We start from the raw sequence: 8306 nt of genomic DNA on the forward strand, positions 1-8306 counted from the left end.
AAAAGATTTGATAATTTCAATGTTGAATCCTCTTGACATAAGAAAACTTTTGCAATATATATTGTTGTGAAAGTAATAATAAAATTTTACTTTAGGATCATATATTTAACTCAAGAGGATAAACAAGATTATCCTTTTGGAAAATAATTAATTTCCCTTCATTCACAGTTCCCGCAGCTTTCTTGGATAATATAGATATACTAAGGTCACACAGAAAGTCCAGGACAATTCTTATAAACAAATTACGTATATATATATATTTTTTTTGTTTCACTATAATTATATGCATCAAGCTTTATTTATATATCGCTAAGATTTCTTCTTCTTTAATCAGAGATAAATTGTATTGAAAATAGAAAATCTGTTGGGAGGAGATTATTTACTTAATTACAAATTATATTTAACGTGAATTTATATTCGTTGAGTCTACATTTTAGTCCAAAAACTAGTAAAGTTATTATCATGTGTCTAGAGGTCAGGGTTTAAATCATGAAAACAGCTTCTTCAAGAAATCTAAAGTAAAATTATGTACGATAAATCTTTATGATTTACCTCTTTCCCAAATCATGTACATAGGGCAAGCTTTCGTACAGTTCTATACGTTTTAAATAGTAGATACTAAAAGAGAGTTATAAAGTTATTATCTATAGAAGCTTCTATGTCAAATTAGTGTGGATTGGTCCTCTAGACCGGTGGGAAAATTAGAAAAAGGAAAAAAGCATAATTTCCGCCCCATACTATATAAGAAAAGTTTAAGTCATATTTAAATTATATAAATGATCAATTACACATCTTAACTATATAAAAGTGATATTATTACCTCCCCGCGACCCCCACTCTAAGGCGCATGTGTTACACTTATTTTAGGCGCGTCCAACCTATTAAATAACAAAAGTAAACGGCTAAAAACATTAAGTGAAAAGGCATCATTTCCACCCCAAACTATAGTCGAAAAGTCAAATCCACACCTAAACTATATAAGTGACCTATTACATACCTTAACAATAAAAAAGTGATACTTTTTACTGACGTGGTGCTGACGTGGCAGCGCGTGTAAAACACTACACCACATTCAAGCGGTGGTAGCCTGACAGGGTGTAAAAAGTATTATTTTTTTATAGTTAAGGTATGTAATAGGTCACTTATATAGTTTAGATGTGGATTAGACTTTTCGACTATAGTTTGGGGTGAAAACGATGCCTTTTCCCTTAAAAGAAATTAGAAAAGAAATTAATTTTAATAAGAAATATTAGCATGCATGCTAAGAAAATTGGAACATAGTGAACATTAAAAATACATATATACGGATTAAAATTACTAATGTCAATTGCATGAGATCATTTTTTTTGTATCCTTATCTAAGATAACGTCAAGAAACTTTTCTACATCGATGTATCATACTTATCTTTTTACTTTTGGTTTCTCACACGATGGCTGGTAACTAATATTAGAGTTCTGTTAATTTAGATTCGAGCCAAAAAGTTCGAAGGGGATGGGGGGTGTTTACCAAAGACGATTACATATCAAGAACTCGAACTCAAGATCTCTGGTTAAGGACAGAAGACAGTGACAGACCTAGAATTTAAGAATAGTGGGATCTTAAAAAATTAAAAAACTAAGAAAATAATAAAAATGACCTCAATGAGGTTCAAACTCGAGTCACCACTTCAAATAAAACACCTTAAGATCAACCTAAATGTCAATGCACCCAACCAACTTTTATTTGAGTGGGTGCTTTTATATGTTATATACCTATTTTTGTATATTTTTAATGTAATTATACCTATTCCGCGTTGAGTTTACTGGGTGTCGGAACACTCCAAATTATGACTTAGGTCCGCCCCAGACAGAAGAATACTTACCACTCCACCGTCATTGTCTGGTAACCGATATTAGAGTCCTGCTAATTTGGGCTCACATCGAAAAGTTTTACTAGCTATAATTGGGGGTTGGGGGGAGGGGGGACGCTTCGTACCAAAGATGATTACATATCAAAAACTTGAAACCGAAATTTCTAGTTAAGAAAAGAAAAATACTTACGACTCCACCGCAGCTTTTGGTGGTGTATCCTACTAATCTCACTTTCTAGAAAACTTTAAAGTCAATTTAATTTCAATAAACTAAAATTTAGAAAAGGACTAACCGTTTTCACAAAAGAAATATTAATATGAAAACTTTGAAGAAACAAAAAAAATTATAAAAGGTAGGTTTTAGTTTAGACTTATTGTATGATGGACAACAATCATTAACCTAATTATTTTTCAATTAATTAAAAAGGATTTAATGATTAATAGAATATTCTTAATAATAATTAGATTTGGTTTGAATATTTCAGAGAAGACATAGTAAAGACATGAAGCCGAATCTAATGCAACCACGTTAATACTTATTACTTATTAATTATTACTATTAAAAAATCCATTAAACAATATAAGTAGATAAATAAATTAATGTGAAAGTTGAATATTCTTAATAATAATTTGATTTGGTTTGAATTTTCAATAATGTGAACCATGTTCCTTTTAATCATTCTATATTATTCATTCATGAACTATGATTATCTAAATTCTTTTGTTGTAACAAATTCAACCATTTCATTTTTTATCTAGAAATAATATTAATTGTGCATGTAAAAAAAATATTCCCAGTTGGAAGAAAAAATGGTAGTACTTCATTATATCGTAAGGAGATGTGTCATAACTTTTAACATATAAGGCTCAATTTTTATTTATTTATTTTTTAAGAAAAAGATAACAATTCTTACTAACTTTGTACTTAGATAGTGAAATTCATTGTCATATTATAAAAAACAACGAGCACCCTAGTGATAATAAGACGTATAACATTAATTTGATAGCGTACGTATTGTTAATTAGACTTTACGAGGATAAGATGATGGGTTAAATTTTCAGCGCATCATAAAAATAAGATGAATTAGATTCTAGTCGTAACACATTTATGGCCTACGACAAATTCAATGAAGATAATCTAGCCATTGAGTTCAGATATTGATGCATCGTGATGATAGGATTATGAATGCAAGGTCTATTTATTATGAGCTAATATAACATTATGACGATAAAACGATAGGTTAGGGTTTCAATGCATATGATGTGAGATAAGCATCTAGTACCTCCTCGAACTACGGTCGAAGTTGCTACGACACACTCTAATTTCACAAGGGTCCTATTAACCCTTTGAACTCAAATTTAGCGTATTTTTGTCATTCTTTTATGCTGACGTGGCACCTTTTGTCAACCTTTTTAGCTGACGTGACACATTTGACGTGGGCTTCATTTTATGTAATAAAGATATCACGTCAGCACATAACGATAATAAAAATATAATAAAATTGAGTTCAGAGGAATGACAAAAGGGTACAATTTATTATGACCTAACACAACTTTAGGAGTGGTGAGATATGAGAATAAATTATTAATAAGAAAAAAAAAATCTATATATCTTCATATTTAGTTAAACAACTATTCATCTAAAAGCATTTGGCTGTAATGTATACTTCCTTTTGAAAGATTAATTAAATGTTTAACATCAACTACATTAACTTAATCAATAAATAAATAATTCTCAAGTGAAAAGGACAATTGATTTTGTGTCTTTATATGTTGACATAAATTAAATTATAAAAAAAGAGTAACTAAAGTCATGAAAAAATTTGCACAATTTTGTTGATTATTGGAAAAAACACAATTAAAAGAGATTCATTATTACTACTATTACAAGAAAAATATTTCTAGATGAAGTGTGACCAAGTGTCTTCAAAACGACAAAGAAAATTTAGAATAATCCAAAACCTAGTTGGCATTGATTCATTCATTAAAAAATAATACATTAGACAAATTCTTATCTACTCATATTATTTTTTGAGAATTAGAAAGTTGTAATAATGAAAAACTATACTACAAAGCACTATAAAACAAAATTAGATTAATTATTTCAAGGTCATAATTGATGATTGTGGTGAAGTGATAAATATTTTTTTCATTAATTGTTAAATAAAAGTTTCATATTCGGATCTTGAAAATGAAATCTCTTTCGATTAAAAAAAAGAACTTTATAGTATTAAATTAGAATAATATCGATATAAATCTAAATTAATCAAGCATCATAATAGGCATAGAAAAATAAAAGACCTATTTTAAACTCATATAGTGTAGATAATTGTTGAATTATTAATGATGATTAACTATATGTGAAGTCACGGAAGAATTGGCCATCTAATTAAAGTATCTCCTAGGAAAATTCCAAAACTTTGATGGAAATTGACTAAATGAAAATATTAGTAAAGAAAATATTCTTCTTTTTTCATTTTCCAAAACTTTTTTTTAATATTTTCTATCCAATGTTCGGTATCATATTAGAATTCAATTAATTCAAATTCGTACAAAAAAGTTTCACTATGTGGGAAAGGGGCTGAAATGCGATTCCTTACCAAAGACGACCTATATCCAGAACTCGAATCGAGACTTTTAATTAAGGATAAAATAATACTTATCGCTCTACTACAATATTTGATGGTCATTTTTCAATCGCACTTTAGCTTTCGAATTTTAATTGATATTTTAATACGCAAGTGGTATAAACATGTTCATCACTAAGCATAAAACTAAATTGTTCAAAAAGAAAATAGAAAACAAGAAAATTTGAAGAATAATTGAGTAAAAGCAAAATTATGAAACATAGCGCGTCTATTAATAAGATGATAGTTAGATTTTTAAAAAAATAAAAAAATTATGTGTGTATCTAATTCGCAAAAATCTAAGTTTTTCATCTTACTACTGTTGAAGAATATTACGAGATGGAAAAGATTCTTTTGTCCTACGTAAAATTTTCAGATTTTGATTACTAAAAGGAGAAACTCTCGATAGAGAACTTTTTTTCTTCTTTTTTTTTTTTTTAATCTTACCAATGAAATTCAGATTAATAGGACCACTAAACTTTAAATATCAAACCGATACAAAAATTAAATACAGAATATTATCATTTACAATAAATATATTGATAAAAGACAAAATATTTTTTTTGTTCAATTAAAAAATTGGACCATCGTTGACTTACCAATACCAAGTCTTCCTTGTTTGGACAAAATACGCCAACCTTTGAGAAACACATTTAATTGCAAAATTATGTTAAGCTTTTTGTAAGTCAAGTGGACAAATTTCTAAAGCCAGATTAAATCAGAGTATTTTAATGTATTATATATTTATAATTTATTTTGTTCACGATAAATATTAGGTAGTCAAGTAAAGTGAATAATGGTTGAAAGTATTTAAATCGTAAGCTCATTCTAAGATGAGTGTTCTCCGATTTCGACTTTTCTCGAGCTTCTGGTGATACATCATAATAGCAACGCGTTCTCTCTAGATGGAGAGATTGAAATTATTTTTTTTTTAATTCAAGAAAAGGTCACGATGAGATAAATCGTTTATCATTACAATAAATGTCAGATGAAAGTGAAGTAACGCATGTAGTTGAGACATTTCATATTTAAAAATTAAATTAAAAATATAATATTATATGATACATTTTTTCTTATATTGATATAATGAAAAAATTATAATGAAATATGACAAATATTTTCGGACGGAAAGAGTAGTTTCTTTCATACCATTGAACTTTTCCCCCTTTTTTCTAAAATTGAAATTATCCAAATGAACGCATTTAATTTCCTCCCACAATTTCAGAAAATTCCAAAATTAATAGAACAGCAAATTAGGTACAATAAATATTTAAAGTACTAGCAATTTCTTCTGTAAGAACTATGAAACATCCTAGCTCACAATTTATTTATTTTTCAAATTTAATTAAAACCACCATTGACTTTTTAGAGAATTTTTAATTTGGTTGTTACATTAATTTATGAGTTTTGAAAGATATGATATGTATTTATAGTTTGGACGGAGATTTGAAATTAAATTAGAACATTCCAATTTTATGTTGCTTTTTTTTTATATAAAAAATGTCTTTGTTGGGGTGAAGGATTAACCGAGACTTTTCAAACAAGTAGGGCTGGACATAAAATATCAAAAATTAAATTATCGAACTTAATCAAAAAATTTGGTGATTGGTATTCGATAATTCGATATTTGATATGATATTGGGGAGTAAAATTCAACATGTCAGCATTCGAGATTGGGTTTGGTATAGAATATTAATACCGTTTGATATTCGGTATGTACTGAGTATCAAATTTATAATTAATATTTGTACATATGTATATAATACAATATGCCTAAGTCACCCAATAGATAATAGTATTAGTCACATTAAAGAATCGCTTGGATCTTGGTAATATAATATATTTGAAAAAAGTACAAAAAAAAAAAATGCTAAATAAGGTTACTATTAAATATGCTCTTTGAAGTTTAAACATAGTTTACACATCTCCAATTATAATATGGTATTATCAAATATCGTACTGAATCAAAGTTTAATTTACGGATTACTGAGTTATCAAACCGATGTTTAAAAGTATGATATGTGGAATCTACTCTCAAATATCGATTACCGAATTATCGAACTCAAACTTTAAAAATGCCTAATCGAATATCGAACATCCACCCCTACAAACAGGCATAGGTGAACTAAACGACATTCCTGGGGTCAAGTCGAATTTATATTTTTAAAATATAATTAATAAAATTAATTTAATAAATAAGCTCCTAATAAAAATTTTTTAACTATAGTATCAAATTAATAAAAGCCAATTATTTTAAAACGAAGAAGGTACATGACACATTTTCACATACAAGTCACTAAGTCACTTATTAATTGATGCACATTTTTATCTTAATGTGATTTTATAACTTGATGAATTAATATGATTTCATATAAACATCCTATGTAAATAATTTTAACATTTTTTTTTTAATTATGGACCATGAATCTCGCATGGTCGGTGTCAAAATAGAAATCCTGTCTCTAATTAAATTTATTAGATTTAGAATATCAAGGTGCAACGTCGGTCATGTAGATTTAATTATTTATTTTATTGAAAATAAATAATTTTAAGAATTTTTTATGATATTTATTTTGGTCCCTTTGGCATTGAAATTTGATCTTGCCAACAATATACTCATTAATTGCACATGTACTACTCCCCGTCTTATTTATTTAGTATATTAAAAAAATCAATATTTAATAATATTCATTTAGTTAAAAAGTTAAGTAAAAGATAATATTATTAAATATTATATATTATATAATATATTTCATAAAATGTTGAATTTATTATATTTATCTTGGAATATAATAAATGTTTAAAGTCCTAGTTATGTTTAATTTATGTAAATAGGAGGTTGATACTTCTCATAGGCTCCTATTGGGATAAGGTGCTTTATTAACTCCTTGTGTTTAGGTTCATGTCATGAGGTTATATATAATATTATTTTAATTTCAATTTATGTGAAAGTATTCAATTGAAAAATATAAATATTTTTAAAACTTTGGTCTAAAATAAGTTATATAATTTTTATGATTATAAATTATTTTATTAAGAATAAAATAAGAAGTTTGAAGTTAAATTGACATTTTTTTTGTCTGAATTTATGTGAAGGTGCTTGACTGAATATAGCGTACTTTAATAATGAAAAAATCATTTTTAAAACTTGTGATTTATAATAACTCTCATATTACGTACATAGATATATATAGGTATTCGATTAAAATCGACACAAAATTACTTAAATCAATACAAATTGTCAATTAAGTCCGGACGTAATAAGTAGGGATATCTCATGAGATTATTTATCTCAATCTCTATTAATCCTATCATTTTAGTATAAATAATGGAACAAAATAATCCCATATTAGTCAATATCTAACACCACAGAGTTAATCACAAACTCTATCGGATTATTTTCCTTATCCCACATACCAAACAACTACTTATGCTTATCAAGATATTTTATTATTTGAGCTATGTTAGACTCATGTTTTTTTTCTTTTTGCTTATGAATTTTATAATAATATCGATGGATTTAGGGTCACTTAATTTTAGAATTGAATCGTAGCAACTTTAAATATCATAAAAAAAAAAAGAGAGAGAAAGAGAGAGAGACGAAATATAGAAATATAACAATGCAATTATAAATACAAGAAAATTTTAGATCAAGAAATTACATTCTCATTCATAATTTTTTTTAAAAAAAACGAACTAAAAAAAGATACAAATTTTAAGGACAAGGGTTTTCACTCACAAAGTAGCACTTACAAGTGCTTGCTTTTATTCCAATATCCACACACTTTGCATCAAAATAGGACTCTCCAAATTTTTGGATGCAATATTT

Source organism: Capsicum annuum, chromosome 12 (genome assembly GCF_002878395.1).
Source record: "Capsicum annuum cultivar UCD-10X-F1 chromosome 12, UCD10Xv1.1, whole genome shotgun sequence".
Taxonomy (NCBI): Eukaryota; Viridiplantae; Streptophyta; class Magnoliopsida; order Solanales; family Solanaceae; genus Capsicum; species Capsicum annuum.